Here is a 21,907-nt window from a genome sequence, read left to right as displayed (position 1 = left end):
ACCGAAATGATTGCATCCATGCAACAAAGTCATCTGTTCAACTATGTTCGTAGCAGCATTATTTGTAATAGCAAGAACCTGGAAGCAACCTAGATGCCCCTCTACTGAAGAATGGATAAAAAAGATGTGGCACATTTACACATTGCAATACTACTCTGGGGGGTAAAAAAAACAATGGAATCTTGAAATTCCCAGGCAAATAGATGGAACTTGATGAAACCATCCTGAGTGAGGTAACCCAGTCACAAAAAGAGAAAGCTGGTATGTACTCACTCATATGTGGATTTTAGAAATAAAGCAAAGGATCACCAGCCTATAATTTACACCACCAGAGAAACTACGATACAAGGAGGAGTCTAAGAGATTCATACAAGATCGCTTACTGAAGGGGAAAGAGACAAGATCTCCTAAGCATATTGGGAGTGGGGAGGGGCAGTGAGTGGAGAGGGAGCTAGGAGAAAAACAAGGGGAGGAGAGGAAAGCATGTGGGACCAGGAAGATTGAGTCAGGGGATGAATAGATAGGAGAAAAAAGAGAAAGAGAGAGAGAGATACTATAAAAAATGAAGCCATTATAGGTTTCAAGAGAAAACTGACTCTAGAGAAATGTCCATAGACCTACCAGACTGACCCCAACTAACAATATGAGCAACAGTGGAAAGGCTAACATAAATGCCCTTCCCTGACAATGAGATTGATGACTAACTTATCCACCATTATAGAGCCCCCATCTAATAGCTGATGGAATCAGGAGCAGACGCCCACAACTAAACACTGAGCAGAACTAGAAACCAGATGCCAAGAGGGAGGACAAGATAAGGTTACAGAAACCCACAGAGACAGCTGACCTGTACAAGGATGAGCTAATGGGTCCCAAGACTCATAGCTGTGAATCTAGCATTGGGCCGACTCAGACCTCTTGAACATTGGTCTCAGTTAGAAGTCCTGAGCAATCTAAGTGACCTCTGACAGTGGAACCAAGGTGTATCCCTGGTGCACAAAAGGACTTTGGGAGCACATTCTCATGGAGGGATACTCCCTTAACCTAGAGGCAGGAGGGAGGGCCTATTCCCTACTTCAAATGACTTGACAGATTTATATGACCCCTCCTGGAATGCATCACCCTACAGGTGGAGTGGGGGTGGGAATTGGAGGGGAGGGTGGTTGGGGGACATGTGAGTTTGGGAGAGAAGGAGGGAGGGAGAAGGAACTTAGATTGATATGTAAAATATGAAAAATAAATAAAAAAGAAAATAAATAAATAACAAAGAAAGTTGAAGAGAATCACCCAAGTTATATGATTTCAAGTGGCAGAGAAAGGGTTTGGATTTGGCTGATGGACTGGACACAAGGCTTGTACACTCAGCCATTTGACCACACAGAGCTCACAATGAGAAGCTAAGAAAATCAGAAGTACTCAGGGCCTTTGTACATTTGCTCATGAGTTATTATTTAACATTAATTCTTGGTCTTTCAAGGTCAAATAATAAAGAATGATCAGATTCCTCTCACAAAAGAATTAACTTGTATTAGAGATAGAAATAATAGCTAGATAGATAGATTATAGAAGACTGATAGGTAAGTAGGTAGATAGACAGGTAGGTAGATAGGTAGACCTATGTATGTATGTTTGTTGGGGAGAGGGGTGGGTGGGTGGATAGATGGGTAGATGATGCATAGGTGGGTGGATAGGTAGGTAAGTCTGTAGGTAGGTATATAGATGATGGGTATTATATAGAGATCCCAGATATATAGTCAAGAAATCCAAATAAATTCTACTCAGTGTTTTTTTTTTCTTAGAGATTTCTAGTTCAGGCTCAAGAATTAGACCATGTGTGAATTGTTTCCACCAACAAGAAGACTTAACAAGCAGCAGAGGTCAGTTGTTATTGAATATTCAGAGTAAGAATATTCTAGAGAAGTCTAGAGTGAGTTCACGTGATCCAGGGATGTATGCAGCAAAAGAATAACTTGCCTATCTCAGAACAGCAGTGACAAGAAGACCACTCTCTCCCCATTTCTTTCTGCTTTTTAACCAATTGAGTACTTCTGACAAAAATGGACAATGAGAAAAGCAATCAAAAAATTAGAATGAATTAGTCAACTCAAGAGTATGATAACCTATAGAACAAAGCAAAAACAATTAATTAAAATGCAAAGAAAACTATGAATTTGATATAGAAAACTGTCTCTCAAAATAGAAAATGATCTCAGATAAAAATTAAAGACTGGTGTTTTTCCTGATTGGATTATTTGGACAAATGATGAGGCAGGTACTGGATGTCATCTCTGGACCTCTGTTTCCAAGAGGTGAGAATGCAAATAAATGAAAGATACAGCTGTTCACAAAATATTGAGAATATAAAGGAAGAGAAAAGTTTAAGAATCACAGGATCATAAATTAATGCAAACTAGTCTCGAAGAAAATTTAGAGTCCATTTAGGCTTTATGGCTTTCCTCGTCCTTCACTAGCAGCCCCTCTCTTACACACAAATTAACAATTAGGTTTTAGGTCAGTGACTCCATAATTCTGGTTTATGTCCAAGTTAGACACAGTTTCCATCTATTTCTTGTGAATATTAGACTCATGTTTTCAGAGAGAGAGCACCATAGTTCTCATTAGAACCGAGAATGGAAAGAAAACTGAGAGGAAAAACTGTCATTAAATAGTGAACTGGAATATTGCTCTTTATTTCACTCCTTGATAATGAAAACATGATTTCTTGATAGGGATTCAGTTTTTTAAAATAATGCAGTCTTTAAAAAAGAAGTTGGAGACCTGGTGAGTTGTCGGGCTCTAGAGGAAATGCAAGGCCTCAAGGACCTTCTCTACACACATGCTCTGTAAAGTCACAGGAGCCCATCAGTCATAAATTGTCTATACTTCTTGAACTGCTATCTCCAGGAGAGAAAGGTAGACAAGCCCTGCCTGGGATCCACTCTTGAGCTGCAGGCTGTGGTACTGGAACAGGAACACTGCCCATGATCCTAGCCTTTCCTAATCTAATGAGAATCAACCCATATCCCATCTGTTTGATGGTCCTGTGGAATACCACATGCATTGAACATTCAGCTATTGACAGGAAAAGAAATGGTATCTATGTTCATTCCCTTTCCCTGCCTTGGATCAGTGAAAACTGTTATGATTTGGATATAAAGTGTCCCTCTGTGAGGCAAATGTTGAGCCCTGGTCCTCAGCAGTGGCTCAACTGAGAGGTAACTAGGTCAGGAAGGCGTTGATCTAATCCATGAATCAATCATGGGTCAGTCTATTCAGGGATTCATGACTGGATGGCACCATTGGATGGTGGTAGACACTAGGTTCAGAGTCTTCTACCAAAGAGAGTCCAATTCTACGCATGTAGATCTATTCATAGCAAACATTTCAAAATGTATGTTTCCCCAAATTTATTGCAAATATTGGTATTTGGAAATGTCCTTTCTAGCCATTGTCCACCTCTTAACTTCTTCTCTTTCTTGACACAGCTACAATCCAGCTTCCTCATACCCAGCTGGTCCCTGAATGTGTCTTCATGTCTAGAACTAAGTACAAAGTCTATTCTACAAATGCTAAGCCAGAGAATCTACTGCCTTCAGCCACTGCTAGCTTATTCAGAAGGAAGGCCCTATCTAGTCACTACCGCTTGCTGCATAGTTCGTGTTCCCTCTGCTTACTATCCTGTTGTATAGGCAAAGCCTTTGCTGTTTTTGATTCCACCCACTGTTCGCAATGTCTGAGATCTGAGATTTCTTTCTATTGCTGTTGTCTTTTTTAAATTAAATCTCCGCTTATTCAGACCCCACTTTATTTATTCCCTTTACTCATCCTTGATTACATTGTACTTTCAAGTAAAATAATAGATTGTCCTAATTGATCCCACTTGCCACAGTGTGTTAGGTTTAATGAGCACATGTATATTCTTTCCCACTCTAAGAAGATAGCCACAGCTTTTCCCTAAATCAGAAAATCACCTAGAGGATACTGTGATAGCATGGCTCAAGGCAAATCAACACACCAAAGATACAGCCTCATTCCCTTTGTGGGAATTCCCTGAGATGCTCATACGTGCCATTCAGTAATTCTTTCTCCTTTACTCTCTTCCCTCTTGCCCTTCACTTCTCACCTCTCTTCTTTCTCTCTCTCCCTGTCATCTCTCCCCCAACACACACACACACACACACACACACACCGTGACGATAACATTTCCTGGGCTCTGGTTCTCTGTAAGGCCCCTCCACCCTTCTCTCCAGACATTGTGTGAAGCTGGCAGCATGCCATTCGTGGCTAATTCATACATTCATTCATCAAACACTTAACTAGTGTCCAGCACCGTGACACTATAGATACAGTGACAGACAATGCAGAGGTTGTATGGAAGTACATAATTACTGAGAGCTCTGTGGCCTTCATGTTATTCTCTATCTCCTGGGGATCATTCTCCCTTTTTTGAAAAATTGGTAACTACTGCTACAAATTTAAGAGAAAATTATTGTAAAGCTACTAGATAGAGGTTATTATAAGCAGTTCATCCAGTCATTAAATGAATTGTGCTTTGTCATGCATCGATGCATCTAAGGAGTTTTGTTGTGGGTTTTTTATTTTGTAACTTATCTTTTATTATTTTTAATTTAAATAACATTTTTTTATTTACCCCCATGCTTCTCATCTATCCCCTTCCTGTCCACTCCCCCTTCATCTCTGCTCAGAAAGGGACAAGCCTCCCATGGGCTTCAGCAAAGCATGGCACATTAAGTCGTGACAGGACTGAGCTTGCATCACAGTTTACTGAAGTTAAAGCAAGTAGACAAAAGGTAAAGGATTGCCTTACATTCAAATGCAGTTAAAGCACAAGGTAGGCACTAAGGGTACTGGGTGACTGCCTAAAGGTCTGTTCTCATTTCCTCCGTGAAAGATAAAAGGGATCAAAAGTGGAAAACGGGAAGCATGAATGACCTCAGATATGTCTGAAGATGCTACTGCACTTAGTATAGAAAGTTAAAGTCTCCAACAACAGTACTAAGACTCCTGCCTTATCCACATTGCCTCAGGAGAATTGGTGTTCCCATTAGAAAGTCTGGGCTACATGGTAATATGCAGTTGTGTATTTTGTCAATATGTTTGAGGTGGAGAGATTACAGGTGAGAGAATGGTGATTTTCATGGGACATCTGTATTGTTACTAGAAGAGAAAATAAATAGCCAACAAACCAAGGTTGTTTTTATGGAGCACAAACCCCAAGCACAACTGCAAACATGGGAACTGTGTATTGCCTGTGTCATGACAAGATAGGTCTAGCCATCCCACAGCTGAGAGAGAAACGTTAAAGATGTGAAAAATATTTTTCTGCTAAGCCAACATACGGTTTGCACAGATATTGATAATGGAATCTTCATGGAGTGTAACGATGTTAGAAATTGCTGGAGACATGCTTTCAGGAGCATGTCTTACCTGACTGGAATATGATCTCATCACAGTTTCAATGCATAGGTAACTCTGATGGGAAATCAAGGCATGCCCTCTCTTTCTCTCCACCTGCCCATTTTGCATTATCCCTTGCCAGCTTCTCAGCTTCCATGAACACTGTTTAGACCCAACAAAGAAGCAGCAGAGCAGAATTAGAGCTGAAGTGTGTGTGTGTGTGTGTGTGTGTGTGTGTGTGTGTGTGTGTGTGTGTGTGTGTGTGTGCACAAAATGTGGATACAGATGGATGCTGGAACAGCTACTTGTCCCTCTGGAGCCAGCAATTTTCTCTAAGAGTTTAATCCAAGAGATACAATTCAGTGTGCAAATGAACCCTATGGTAGTGATCAGGGAAGGCTTCATGAAAGAAGTCAGTCAGAATGAACTGACCAAAGTAGTCCCAATTTGCTTTAGCTGACTCCATTTTGTATGCTTTGCCCAACTGGTCTCCAACCCAATAACCACATCCTGCCTAATAGAACATTCTAGCCCAGCTGTGCCTGCAGCTCCAGGAAGTTCACGTTTGAATCAACTATCACTTTTGAAACCTTTGTAATAGAAACTTGGGAAATTTCTACCACCCAGCCTGCCCTGGTATGATGTAACTGTGGTTCAGGGCTTTACAAACCCTACCCTGCCACTCTGCGAGGTTCTAGAATCTTCTTTGGTGTTAGCCTGCTCTTAACCACTGGTGATAAAGGATTCCTAATCTGAGCATTGCTCAATGCCATGCTTCCATGCCGTGTGTGTGTGTGTGTGTGTGTGTGTGTGTGTGTGTGTGTCAGAGAGAGGGGGGATGGAGAGAGAGAGAGAGAGAGAGAGAGAGAGAGAGAGAGAGAGACCTAGCAAATAGGAATACTTGAAAAGCATGTCCATTTTTGTAAAAACAAAGATAGGGAAATGGTGTTCTTGCTGGCCGAGAATGGAAAACATAATATGATTTTGCTTGCCCAAAGGTTTCATGCAGGACACTACTGAAGATAATTCTGGAAAAGCAATCTAGGGGCAAATCTGAAGAGATTCCCAGATGGTACTAAGAAGACAAAGTTGGTTTCTCTGGGGTAGATGGAATTGCTGACAAGCTTTGACAAAAAGTAACTGTGAGTTGGAGGTAACAGGAAAGTGAGAACTGAATGCCAATTAACAGTTTCCTGCATAGCAGAGGCCACAGTCAGGGCAGAACCAAAATAGATTCGTTGACAGGAGAGTTTTGAAGGCAAATATTAAATACATGGAGAGACTCTTCTGAAGAATCTCAGAACATTCTTGTTAAGTAGAATCTTGCAAAAGAATTTTCTAGTTGGGGTACACTTTTGGATCCATGGTGCCTTAATCCACTACAGTTTTGTTGTCCCTGAAAGTGTTCCCTATACCTCTGATACCCATCTGTTGTTCAGACCAGTGTAACTGTGTGTAGTTATCCTCCTGGCCCCTTCTATGCTGCAGATACCATCCTCTCTAAACACAGTCATGAAACTTACCAACACGGAAGGAAGGCCCTATTCCAAAGGGCAGAAGAGACTTCACTTTGAGCCAAACATGAGAGACCACAGCTTAGAAGCATGGTAGTTAGGTAGGCACAAAGTGAGCAAGTCTGTCTGTCCCAGGTTCTCTCTGACAGCAGTCTTAGCTCTGGGTTCAGTGGTTGCTAACCATCTGCTGGGAATATAGTACAAATACTTTACCTGACAGTCAAAAGGATATTGGGTCAGATAAAGAGGTGACCCAAGGATAGCTCAAGATACATAATTTTGGCTCTGGACCTTCAAACTTCTAACTCTAGATATTCACCAAGTTGTCAATGGTTCAGTCAGCTGGACCTTCAGCACACATAAGGTTTTTTTCAGAGAACAAAGTCATACCACATTGCCGTCATTCCATTTCTCTGAGGAAAAAAAAAATGTTTAATTCAATCATCTCTATGGATGTTTCCTTACGTTCTGTCTTTAATGGCAGAATGACCTTTCCCTACTATTGTAAATATTTGTGTTTTTATTTGATTGATCCACTTTCATTACTTAATTAGTTGGGGGTCCACAACGTTTCAATACATTTTTCCAATTTCACTATTTTTTTATTAGAATTGAATTGCATATTTTCACACATATCTCTCTCAACCACCTTCCCCATCCCCTCCCTTTAACATCTCCTATTCCTATGTCTCCCTCTCACTTCCCCTCAAAAACATAGCCTCTTTTTCTTTGATTATCATTGTTCCATATATAATAAACTGTTGAGTCCATTTAGTGTTACTTGTATGTATATGAATTTCAGGGCTAATCACTTTCTATTTGCTAACCAATTAAAGGGCTCATAGCTAGGAGAGGCTAATTCTCACTCTCTCTGTAGTCATTAGTTGCCTGTAGTTCTTTGTCTAGGGGTGAGATCCTGTGAGACACACCCTTCTCTTTTAGCATGTATATTCGTGTTATGGTTGTTCAAGTCTCATTTAGTCAGCCATATTGTTGCGGTATCATGGGTACACCTTCCCAGTCATTTCCCGGAAATGCACTCTCACATTAGCCTTTCTGGCTCTATGACTCTTACAATGTTTCTGAACCGACTTTTTCACAATGTTCACTGAGCCTTAGATACAGAAGTCATGTTAAAGATGTATCCAATGGGGCTGGGCTTCCCTTTATCTGTTGGTCTCTGCATTATGACCACTTGTTTCTTTTAGGTCCCAAAGAACAGTACCACTAACCATGTCTCAAGATGGCAGTCTGGGCTCAGCTCAGACTGGATGCAGGATTGCTGGCAGAGAGATAAAAGCCTACATTCCTTGGGAACCTTGAAAATGGGTTTCTGTCTACCAAGAAGAGCCACTTCCCTTCTCTCTCCTTACCTTGAAAATATGAGCCAATGGCTCTTTTGGCATATACCTGTGGCGAATATCAAAGTCCATGCTATCCCCCAGACTCTTTTGCTAACATGTACTTGTGGTGCATATCAAAGCCCTTCTGGCCCTAAACATCTAGGCTATTCTAGCTTGCAGCTCTGCCCCTTCCTAGCTATGTTATTTGCTCTTCTCTCTGCCCCCATTTTGAACTCCCTCAAATGCTTCTGGATACTCTCTTTCCTCAGGAGAGATAGCCACATAGAACTTTCATATTGACATTAACCTTTTCTTTCCATGCACCTATGGAGTGGTCCAGTTCAGTGATTTCACTATGTCCTTGCTTCCTGAATGATATTTGTTTGCTGCAAAGAGAAACGTCTTTGACGATAGGTATGAGCCACATTTGTCTATGGGTATGGAGATGCATTTTAAATGTAACTAGGAATTATAGGGGGTCTAGTAAAATGGTTTCATAGTAGGTTCTCTTCTAAGACCCATGCCTTCACTGGTTCTCGGTATATGGCTAGGTTTCTAATCCGGGCATGAATTCCCTCCTGTTGGGTGGGCCTGAAATCCATTTTAGACAGTGTCTCGGTTATGGTTTCCATTGCTCTAATGAAACACCATGACAAAAAAAAAGCAAGTTGAAGTTGGAAATTGCTTACTTGGCTTACATTTCATATCACTGTTCATCACTGAAGGAAGTCAGGACAGGAACTAAAACAAGGCAGGAACCTGGAGGCAGGAGCTGATGCAGAGACCATGGAGGAGTGTGGCTTACTTGCTTGCCCCTTAAGGTTTGCTCAGCCTGCTTTTTATAGAACCCAGGAACACCAGCCCAGGGATAACACCACCAACATGGGCTTGGCCCTCCCCAATCAATCACTAATTAAGAAAATGTCCGACAACTGGATCCTATGAAAACATTTTTTTCCAATTGAGTTTCAGGTTCCCTCCTTTCAGATAACTCTAGTTTGTGTCAAGTTGGCGTAAAACTATCCAGTACAGGCAGCTACTGGTTATTTCCATGATATGGGTGCCACTACTGCATTTTTAGGACATGAAGTTGGTATTTGGAGGTATTGGACAGGGTCTAAGGAGAGTTATATTGGAAAGTAAAGGGGGATGTGATTGTAATACATTGTGTGTGCAAATTTATGTCGTATATATATGAAATTCTTAACAAATAAATTTAACAAGGAAAAAGGAAAAACTTAAATCTGTTCTTACATATCATGTGTATACTGTTTAAAATATTAATAGACCATGAAATTTGAATTTATAATTGAATATAAATTAATTTCTGAGTTACTGTCAATTGTTTTAAATTTGATAAATTGTGAACTGCTAGCTCAAGAAGTTATCTTTCATAAAGTTATCTCATTAACATGCTTTATCTTGAAATCATAATACAATGCATAACTATATAACTAAGACTTATTCTGAACATAAAATGTACCCATTTCATAATAATCAATTATTGCAGAATTAAACTGTTGTCATGATAAATATAATTTACTTTAACAAACACAGCTTTTTTATGATTCAAAGTGAGAAATAAGATTAATAACTAATTGCAATGGCACTTTGTGCTCACAATCTGGTCATCAATGTTGATGCTGAACTATTGAATCATGCCATCCTTTAGCATTTGCAATGCCAATGAGATCAGAAACATTGCAACCATCAAATAAGTCAGTCTTCTTTGAGTATGCAGCTAAAACTGAAGCCATGTTTAAGATTTCTGCTAAAAGCTGAAGGTAAATATTAAGAATTCTCTAGTAGTTTATACACCATTCAATCTATCCATATTTCTGTGAAAAGGGAATTTAATAGACTTTGCTCTGGTGAAATCCATGGGGTGGTGGAGTAGGTAGCCTATAAATCTTATGCATTTACTTTTTTCCCCATTTTTTCAGGCTCTCTGTTGTACAATTTCCTCCCAATATGTGTTGAAACAGAAGCAAAGAGATGTGTAATCAAGAGGCACCATAGCTCCAAAGAGCCTGCCAATGAATCAGAGTAATTCCTACTCAAGGTGTTTGCCTTTCAAAGTGATTAGGGCAGATGGAAATGCCAAAAGCATTGTGTATAAATAACCTAATGGTAGCTCCCTGATGAAAGTGCTACTGAGTATAAAGCAACATGTATCTTCATCATCATTATTATTACAGTATTTTAAAATACAATTGAAAGGTTCTCTTATCTTTTGAATTGGGAATGTGGCTTAGTCAAAGTTTCTATTATTGTAACACACCATGACCAAAAAAGCACCCTGGGGAGGAAATGATGATTTATTTCAGCTTACCACTCTTGGGTCACAATCCATCACTGCAGGAAGTCAAGGCAGGAACTGAAACAGAGAACATGGAGGAATGCTGCTTACTGACTTGTTCATGGCTTGCTCAGTTTGCTTTCTTATGTAAGCACCCAAGACCTCCTGCCCAGGGTGGCAACACACACAGTGAGCTGGGCCCTTCTACATCAATGTATAATGAAGAAATGCCCCATAGGCTTGTCCAAAGACCAGCTTAATGGAGACATTTTCTCTATCAAGATTTCGTCTTCCCAACTAACTCTAGTTTGGATCAAGGTGACAAAAGCTAGCCAGGTCAAAAATGAGTAGTTGATAACCTTCGTGCTTTTATTTTTTCTATTTTGATGGGCACAGCCATGATTCTATAGGAAGGCAAAATGGCTACTGGAGAAAGATGCACAGTGGATTCTTTATACCAGCCCGTGATCCGGCAAATGCCGTCATGAATACCACCTGTGTCTTATCTGAAACTAAACATTGCTAAGAACCAAAACTTAGTTACTACTGGAAGAAACTTTCATACTTTATGATTAATGTCTGTGTGTGCATTATGTGTGGAGGTCAGAGGTCAACTTTCTGTAATTCTTGTTGAGGCAGGGTTTCTCTTGTCTTTGTTACTCTGCCTAACCCACTTTCGCTGGGCTGTAAGTTTAGAGGTGACTCTCCTGCCTCTGCTTCTAATATCAGTGCAGGAGCGCTAGCATTACAGATGCATGCTACCACACCTACCATTCCATGGGTTCCAGGAACCAAATTCAGGTTGCCAGGCTTCAGTAAGCATCCTTGCCTGCTGAGCCATCTCACTGGCCCAGCATAAACTAAATAGAGCTTCTATTTTAAACACTGATGGAAAGATATGGAAATAATATTACTGAAAAAAAGGCATTCAACATAAATGTGAGGTCTTGATAGGAGGGTCCTATAGGAGCACACAAACCCAGGAAGAAGCCATGAAGACATAAACACAGATTCCAACCTTCTCAATACAGCCAATTTCATCACTAAACACAGCTCCTATCTCAGAGGAACTAACAGCTTGCTCTGACTCAAATATGATTGTCCATAGCCTGGGAATGTCAATTCAAACTGTTCCAAATAGCACACTTGGGACAGAGCTGCCACAGATATTGTCCTTCACTTTTTAATTATCATTGATAGGATGCAATTCCAAGAACCTCAATGGGCACAGGAGAAAAGTAGGTCATAAATGGAGTCATTTTTAAATTCACCTGTGGGGACATCTGGTAGATGAGTGACAGCAAAGTGGGCTGAGTTGAGGCTGTGGCCTATACTTAGATACTCCATACTGCATGAAACAGACATGTAGCCCATTTCTGAGCTCTTCTGAGCTCTGCTGCAGCCTCTTTAACTTGTAGTCATTCTGTAAGCACACACAGTACCTACAGGTATAGATGCATTTACTGCATGCTGTGTGATGTGAGAGTTAATGTCGGCCATTAAAAACTGGAATGAGAGAAACTTCATTCACCAGAGCCAGATGGGTAAGATTACCCATCCAATTGCTGCCATTGAAATTTCTCAACTTACTTTTATTCAACCAATTCAGACATTGCAGAAAGGCACACACATCTCATCTCTCTTAGAAATTACCTAGCAACAGTCTTAGTTTTGGGGGCTAGATGTAGTCAGTGGTCACAGAATACATCCCAAAGGTTTGACCTGATTGTGAAAAGTCTCTTAGGTCAGACACAGAAGTGGGCAATCTTTAGTTCCTTGCACTAAAGATAACCTGAGACAATTTGATTCTATATCCAAAACTTTCCAACTCTCCACAATCAGGAAGTTCTAATTAGTCAATAATTTTTACAGAATCTGCACTGTGGACTTTTTCCCCCTGGGAACTCCAATTCCCAACAATAACTATGCCTCACAATATGCCTTGGCAGTAATGTTTGTCACACTTGCCTCACCCTTAAGTTACCAGGCAATGGAACGTGAGCCTCTCTGGGTGGATCAGTTATCTTTATCCAAGTGAAAAGTCAGACAGACTTTCTCTGTCTTTATGAGAAAATAATTTTCAGTTTAGACCATGCAGTTGATACAATATGCTAGAAACATAAGAAATGTCTAGAATTCCCTCCCTTAAGTTGTATATAGATTATTTCTACCAGAGCTAACTATTATAAGCCAAAATAGGCTGATGGTATATAAATTATATAAGCATCACTCATAGAGCAAATGACAACAAATAATGGTGAGATTTTGGGAAGAGGATTGCTCTTTTTCAATGCTAGTGGGATACCCTTGCTGCTGTCATTAACTACAGGGCCCAGGCTCAAGGCACATCTTCACTCATTCCCTGAGCAGCAAAAGGAGTTCTCCTTTCTCTACTCAGGTGAAGTCAGGATTATCTACTTCATTGCAGAAAAGAAATTTAAGATGAACCAGTATGAAGCTGATCTGTACTTTATTGAAAGGAGATTTTAACCAGATTTAAGCATGGGGATTAACAGAAAGAGGTCCTTCAGGAGAAAAGGATCCCACATACCCAGGCATTTGTGTGGGCATCTCAAGATGAAACCAATGATAAGTGTCTCAGAAACAGCCACAGGTACAATTTCAATGGCTCCTGAAACTACATTATCCAGAAGACCTCTAAGGACACTTTCCTTACTTTGGGGGGAAATAAGATCATAGAGAGATTCCTACAGTTCCTAGGGATAGGACTATACTCATAAAACAAAAAAAGCCATGAACTACAGAAATGGCATGAAATTATCATCCCATCTTTATCTATGCATGATGCTTCTTGGGAGATATATACAAAGTTGTAGGCTATAGCTGGCGAAGAAGAATGGCCTAGCTGTTCTGTGTATAATAGGATATTGTTTTTATGTAGACAAACTTTACAGAAAATTTCTTTCACTGTGCTTCCAGTTTCCCCTTAGAGTCCCCTTCTCTTTCTTTCATGCCTCATGGTGCCTGTAGAAATTAGGAGAGAGGTTCCTCAAAAATTACAAGCAGAATTTGGCTATATCATATGGCTGAACCACTCCTGGGCATACACCCAAAGAACTACAGAGATATTTGCACATTTGTGTCCATTGCTACAGAACTGACAACAAACAGCTAGGAGAGGGGACCAGTCTAGACATCAGGATGGGTAAAGAAAAATGTGGTTTGGTTAATTTTTACAACAGAATGTTATCCAGCTGTTTTATAAAAATTATGACATTTCCCTGAAAATTATTGGAAAAGGCAAGTATTGTTAAATATAATAATTTAGATTCAGAGAGGAAAATATGACATTTTTCTCATATGTAGAATGAGATATCTCTCTCTCCTTTTCCTTACTCCTGACCCCCCCCCACCGTGTGTGTGTGTTACATGAACATGTACATAAATATGCATTTGGTTGTAGAGAGGTTGGCATCAATGTCTTACTCAATCACTCTCTACACTTTTTGAGATCAGTCTCATTGAACCTGGGGCTCACAGATTTAGCTATACTTGCTAGCCAGGGGGTCCCAGGGGATTTGAGGCCTCTTCTGGGCTCCTCGGGTACTGCATGCATGTGTGCACATACATATATACAGGTAAAAATATATATACATATGAATACTTTTAAAGAATACATTAAAATTGAACATAATGTATGAAGTGTCATATGGCATTTTGATGCATCTATGTATGTACATACCATGTAGCCAAAGTCACAATAAACTTACCATGGTTTTAGGGCATCTTTCACAGTGTTTTGACATTTTTTTTTGGAGCAAAAACAGCAATGTACTCAAGTATACATCAGTTTTACTCATCTTTGATACTACAACATTTCTTAATCTCTTCTAAGCTATGATTTGGTACCTGATGCTCCACCTTTCCTATTCCATCATTACAAACCCAGGTTCTGATAACTATGGTAATGACCATTCCACACTCAACTTTGTATAAGAGCATCTTCTATATATTCACATGTGAGTGAAGTTGCATGACATTTGTCTTTCTGTGCCTTGCTTATTTCACTTAACACAGTAACCTCTAATTCCATTCCTGTTGTCACAAATGACAAGTTTGTCTTCAGGGATACTTTTTCATGTTTTCCATCTACCTATTTAATTCATTATCCAAAACCCCACCCTCACCCCATTAAATTAACACAAAAGAGGTTTTCATCTCCTGTTTGTTGTAAATGGTGAAAGGGTGGACATGGATGTGCCAAGGTGAAAGGGTGGACATGGATGTGCCAATTTATATATATAAATTTCCTTTGAATATAGGCCTAGACTTAGAATTACTAGGTGACACGAGAGTGTATTCAAATTTTTGAAAGAATTCCCATTCTAGTTTTAGTAATGACTGAGCTAATTAACACTGAGATCAACAATGTTTGAGGGGTCCCTTCTGTACACAACCTCACAGACACTGGTTAAAGTCATGCTTGCAGGAGCACAGTGACAGCTAATTGTGGTTTTGATTTGCATTTTTTTTGAGGACAGGTTGTGTTTAGCATTATTTCTCAGGCCAGTTAGATACTTGTATATTTCCTTTTCTGGAATGTCTATTAGATATACTGCCTCTTCTTTAATCATCTGATTTGACTTTGCTAACAAGTTATACTTTCTCGTACATGATCTATTAATTCTTTATCATAGATATGTATATCCAGCAAATAATTTTTCCCATTTTTCAACTTGTTTTCTCACTCCATTGGCTGTTTCCTCTGCTAATCAGATTTGTAGTTAGATAAAATTCCCTTTATCTATTTCTTTTTATTTTTCTGTCACTTTGGTTTCCTGTTTCGCCCAAAACATATGTCTCACCAATCACAATTTCCTCAAGTCATTCTACAATTTTTTCCCACCAATTTTATAGTTTATGCCTTCACATTTTCTTCTAACAATTCTGAGTTTATTTCTATAACCATAAGAGATAGGATATACTTCCTTTCTCCTGAACATGGGTATCCAATTTTTCATGTGTTACTGATAACTGCCCTTTCTCCAATGCATCATCTTACCAGTTCTGTGGACATCCAGATGGTGATATATACAAAGGTTTGTGCCTAGCTCACTTCTGCTCTGCTGGGCTATGTTGGGCTTTGTTTTTATTTTTGTTACTAGCTTGTTCTGTTTGGCTAGTGATGGACCCTTTAATCTGTATCCTGTGTCCCTTAGACTTCTTCTCACTACTTTTTGAGGGGACTTCTTGCTTCTTTAGTGTAAGATGTGTTGGGGTTCTCTCATACACTCTGTGACTCAGTCCTGAATTACCCATTTCTCTACAGAAATTTGAGAGTATTTACTAGAGAGCAGGATTTTATTATTTCTAGACTCTCCCAGTGTTAAGAATTGGATATTTAGGTAAATATTTCTATATATTGTACATGAAAAGTCACATTTACATCTGGATACAAGAACTATTATTTTATCTGGTACATATGATTTTGATCAGACTCCACAGGATTTATTCAAGCCCTTACCTTTTCCTTAATTACTTCAATTCATGCATTCTTCCTTTTTCCTCTCCTATCTTCCTTTCCTCTCCCACCCTCTTCATCCCACAGATGAAAAAATTGAGGTATTAGAAAGTCATCTAGTCTCAAGTGGCTCAGAAGTGACAAAACCAAGCTTCAGATCAAAATTGCATTTCAAATCCCAAAGTCTTTATCACCAGGCTTCACTATGACTCTAATAGAAGCAAAACCAGCCACACCCTCTACAAACTCTGCCTTGAAACAACTGTGCGAGCACCAATAATTGGCACCAAGCTTCAACTTTAAAGTACAACTGTTCAGTTATATGGTTCTTAAAATAAAAAATAATCTTTTTGCCAAATATACCTCATTTATTGATTGCAGAGAATAAGCAGGTTCAAGCAACTTCAGAAATCTACAGTTCCTTAAAATGTCACTAAACAGAGGCTGGGATATGGCCTCTGTGTTTGCTATACACATTTGAGAATCTGAGTTCACATCCCCGGAACACATGCAAAGCTGGATTCACTAGCATATATGTGTAATACCCCAACCCCATTCCTACAAAAAATGGAGATGGTGGCATGGCAATCCATGGAAGTTCACAGGCCAGGGAGCCTGCCACAGTGGAGGCAAACAATAAAAGACCCTGCTTCAAACAAAGAAGAAAGCTGGGTCCTGACCTATGCACATATTCCATGCCATGCATGTACGTACACATACAACAGCACACACATATACGCACACATAAGTCCCTAAACACAAAAGCATCTAATGCAATCACATGCCAGACAGAGTTCACATGGAATAAAAGCAGTTAGTGCCAGAAGTTTCCAGACTGAGATCTTGGCTCTTCCTCTTCTGATATTTCAGTCCCAGAAGAATAATGAGAAGCTGCCAGCAATACCCACACTCCTCTGAGTCCTTTGACCTAAAGAAGCTGCCAGAACATAGCATGCACAGCCTTTTTCCACTTCAACTTTTACTCTTCAAATTCCTTGAGGTATGTTAGGTAATAAATAAGATCCTCTCAGTTTTTGGTTTTGGAGCTTTTTAAAATTATTTTCTGATATGTGCTTTAACATTTAAAGAAGTTTTGTCAAGAGAAACTGAAAATGTTGACAGAGTAAAAAAAAACTATGTAAAATGTCATTTATTTGAAGCATTGAGAAAATTTACTGTACATGCAGCCAACCATACATTGTATACACAAGGCAGTTTACAGTGCTGTGTGACTGAGAAAGTAACCCCAAATGATTTTCAAGCGCAATCCAGTTTCTAGTGTTCAAAGACTCATTGGTATTAATAAAGAATGACAACTCACTAATCCACCAAAAGCACCACTTAAAAAGAATCAGTTAAGGTCATTGAAACCAACACAGAAATGCAAAAGGGCTTATGAAGACAATAACCTATCACCCTTGACACAATTAATCTTCATAGGACAGCTCACTGAGAAATGTCAACTCAGAATCTCCCCCACGTTGGAGGAAGAAAGTATAATGATGCCTGTTCTCAATAGGGGTTATACTTATTTTGTCAAGAATTGTTAAAATTGACAAGAAAGGTGGTTCATGGTCACTCCAAATCTTCAATTTTCTTACATTTAGCTCTAACAATGTTTTAAGGAATGTGTAAAGGGTGGTTTCTCCTCAGATAAGTAAATTTGTGTTTATTATATAAATATAATTTACATGCTAGAATACAACATGAAATCCTTGGTAATTCACTATATACAATAATTAAATCTAAAGTGACTACATTAAGCCTTAACTGCCACAAATTATGGGCACATTAAACCCCACTTTTGCTTGAACAGCCCCAGAAAAGGTCTACTTCCTCACATGCTTGCTGAAGTAGCCTTTAGGTGGTTTTTCCTGCCCAATCAGGATTCAAAAAATGGGGCAAATGTGCAACACAGGAGACCCAGGAGTCAGAAGGGAGGCCTCTAACTGCATCTTCATTTTTTAAACAGTTGATGTTCTTGGGACAACTTGAGATCCGAGTAACCAAATGAAATGCCAGTGCCCTACACTGGCGAAGAAGGTACTTCCCTTTGTGGGATGATGATGCTTTTCAAAGCTAGACTCACTGGAAACAATGCAATCAATCTGTCAATTCAATTCTGAGCCAGGAATAACTATGGTCTTGGTAAAAAGAGAACAAGGGATGGACCCTACAGGAAGCAGACTTTCCCTTATAGAGGGCTGTGTTAACACCAATGCTCCTCCTTTCCTAAGAGTTTGGGGATTTCCCACATCTCTTCTACCAGGTCAGTGAGGGAATACACCAAAACACTGCTGTCTCCTGACTAGCAGTTCTGAAAGCAGAGAGCTTTTCCCTCTCACTGCACTAGGAATATGATCAAGAATACTTTCTTTTCTGAGGAAAGCCAATTTACACACACACACACACACACACACACACACACACACACACTCAGTTTCTATACAAATCCTTAAGACTTGTGGCTAAGATGAGTAGACTCTAACAGATAATAACCTGAAAGAATGTTGTTTTACCTATAGACATTTTCTCTTTTTTGGCAGTTTTATAACATATACAATTCATGATTATACAATATAAGTGATTATATTGTGTGATTATATTCATCCCACATCACTCTCTAATGCCAGCTTCTTTTCCCTCTGACCCCCTTTGTCTTCAACTACTCCATCGGTGGCGACATCAGTACAGAAAATGATGCCACCTCATTAACAATGACTATTAACAGTCATTAGCTCCTAAGGGAAAGGATGGGGTCTCAGAGGTGCCTCTTCTGTCAATGGTAGAAAGATGGAGGCTCAGTCCTGTGCAGGTATCCATGGCTGCTATGTGTTAGTGGTTGCCATGTCAATGACATGCCTGTGTGTCAGCTTTTCACAATCTCCTTCTCCATATTTTTGGTTCTTAATTTCATTTCCCTCCATTCTCTTTCCTGTGATGTTTGGTGGGCCTTGTAGGTTTTTTTACTTCTACATCTGCTAAACTAACTATAAAATTGGGGTAAAGTTTGCGCTTACTACCTGCCAAATATGTTCTGAGAACAGAATAGGAAAAGCCTAAAAAGATCATTTTGGAATAATCATGGCATTTTATTACTTTCATTTCTTTATTTTCTCATATGATACAATGAAAATTAATTTTAAGCTGCCCAAACAACTGCTCAATTGGAGAATCCCGTTTAAAATAATCTGAGGCTAGTAAATATTTTACTCCAAATAATTGCAGAGTTATGCATGGAGCAAATACACTGTACTTCTAGCACTGGCCTTCATTCAGCTCATGTTTGCTGAACCAAGCCCATCTGTACCTCTCTGTGTATTGCTTCTTTCTTTATTCCAAATAATGCCCAAGAAGCTACTAAGCTGCCCCAACATATTTATAGATTGGTGTCTATTTGCTTTAAGTTGCTACACTATTCTCCTGCTTATGCCATGAGTCTCAGACTTAAAAGAATTATTCCACATGAATACAAGTCCATATAGTGATAAACATTGTTAGTGGTGAAAGTAAAATATATTCCACAAGTATTTTCTGTCATCTGCCATAACAATGCCATCGATTTGGTATGGAATTCAAGATTATTTACAAAGCAGTTTTCTCAGAGGCAATTGGGTAATGTGTATTTACTGAGAAATAAGTGAGAAAATGCTAAATAATATGATTTTGCAAATAAAGTTACAATTAGAAATGAGCTTAGGAGAAAATATAAATATGAGAATTGTCTAGTAGAGATGAACACTTGGCTACAATATCTAGGTGTCACCACCTAGATATTTGCAGATAGACAAAATCCTAAAGCAGAAAGCTCTGAGTCTTCATAACCAACTGATGCCTGGGGAAGACATGGGGGAGGAGATGATGGGCCTTCAGTCTAGACATCTCTCATAAGGAGTGAACTTCAAAGATCTGACTAGTAATGAGGACTCAGGGCAAGGAAAAAGCCTTAGACAGAGATCTAGAGCTGGATCTGATGTTTCTGGACCAATAAATGGATGCCCAAATATTTCTCTACATATCAAGTGTCACCTTGCACAGCTGGCATGACCTCTCAGATTGATGAAGAACTGAAGAAAGAAGAAGGGAAAATCCTTAGACACTCTACAGATCTGGAAGCCAGACTCCTTCAAAGTACATTCTTCTTATGAGTGAAAATAAGATGGCTAGAGATGACTTCACACCATGTTCATATTAAGTAACTCAAGACTGTAGAGATTAGTGAGAGAGGGATGGGGAAACCATGGCAGGGGAAAGTGGAATATATCAATTAAAACTTTAGTTCATGATTGGGACTGTAGGCAAGAGGAACTTAAGAACAAAACATGGCTTGGTTTCAAATTTCCCTCTACCTTGATACTCTACAGAACCATTTTCCTGAACAGTACACACCAAACCAATGTTTATATTAAAATGCCATTGTGGTCATTATCAGAAGACAACTGTGACCACAGTCAGCATGGAACAGTGACCTCCATGTTATAGAAACTCAATTCAAAGATAAATGTTGCACAGGGGCTGACAACACTCAATCGTCTGACAAAGCCACCTCATATATAGTTAAGGCTACATATTTTCAAAGAATAACACCTTTTGAACACAGATTATAAGTCTTTATTGTATCAAACATATTTTTAAACATTATGTATTTTCCTTTTCAATTGTAGCATGTCGTGGTAAGAATTTCAGTTGGTACCTATGAAGCAGGCCATCAGTTTGAAATAGATGTGAAAGAAATTATCTTTCATTTCTAAATTAGTTGTTCAGTAAAACATTGATACAATTTTGAAGAAGGGATTTTATCAACAGTTACAACTACTGGTCGATTACATAAAGTTGGTATATCTTGCAATGAACCTTTTTTCAGTCATATTTACCATTTTGGATCTAACATTTTTGAGAAATTAAGACACTGTAATTTGAGTTAGTTCTCTTGAGTTGTGTTCCAGGGTAACACAAAATGTAATTACATCTATTTCTTTAAAACTCACAATATTTATAAAACTTATACCTTTCAGTAGAATTGGGTCAACATGGTATGATTTCTCCTTAACAAATAAGAAATTTATTTTCTAAGCCTAACATAAGAGATCTGAAATTTATTTAATATAAGAGCAAAAAAAGTAAATCATTGAAGAACCAACATGAGTTTTAAAAATGGCAAATATTCCCCATTTGACCTTTACACACTGAATATCAAATTATCATATATTATAGCCCCAAAAGAAAGTAATTATGTCTCAATAAAAAGTAATAATAATGACTCTTGACTTGGCCAAATTTCAATCAGGATTCTGGAGGGGAAGTAGTCATATGAGTATACTTTATAAAATCCAATCTTAGAAAATAATGTTGCAAAAGTAACTTGTCACAACCACTACTCCCAACCCTCAAAGTCAAAAGTCTCCTATTTATTACTGCTATCAATCCGGGTGCCTTTACATGGAATCTGTTAGGTTGATACAGCTAAACTCATCCCCCAGATTTGATGTCTCATTTGAACAATTCTCCATTCACCAACTCTATTCCTTGGCCTTAAAGCCCCCATTATCCCTAGTATATTGAGACTGGATTCCATTCTGTACCACTCCATTCTGGTCTGCATTCCCCTATTGCAATAGTACCCAATAAAATTTGTCTTTGCCATTTTAACTTCTGCCTGGCTCTGGTTTTCTTTGTCATGAACAATACTTTCTAGAAATGGCTATTTTTCAAAAAGAAATAGACTTCTAACCACTCTCCATGCTATCAAGTCAAGTGTTATTGCCTTGATCTTGGGGATGTTTCAAAGAAATATTCATCAAAAAAAGAGAACAAGGGCCAAGATAAAATAGAATAGATAATCTGAAACAAA

This window comes from Phodopus roborovskii, unplaced genomic scaffold, assembly GCF_943737965.1.
Source record: "Phodopus roborovskii unplaced genomic scaffold, PHOROB, whole genome shotgun sequence".
NCBI lineage: Eukaryota > Metazoa > Chordata > Mammalia > Rodentia > Cricetidae > Phodopus > Phodopus roborovskii.
The sequence above is the reverse complement of the archived record's forward strand: the minus strand, read 5'-3'. Positions refer to the sequence as shown.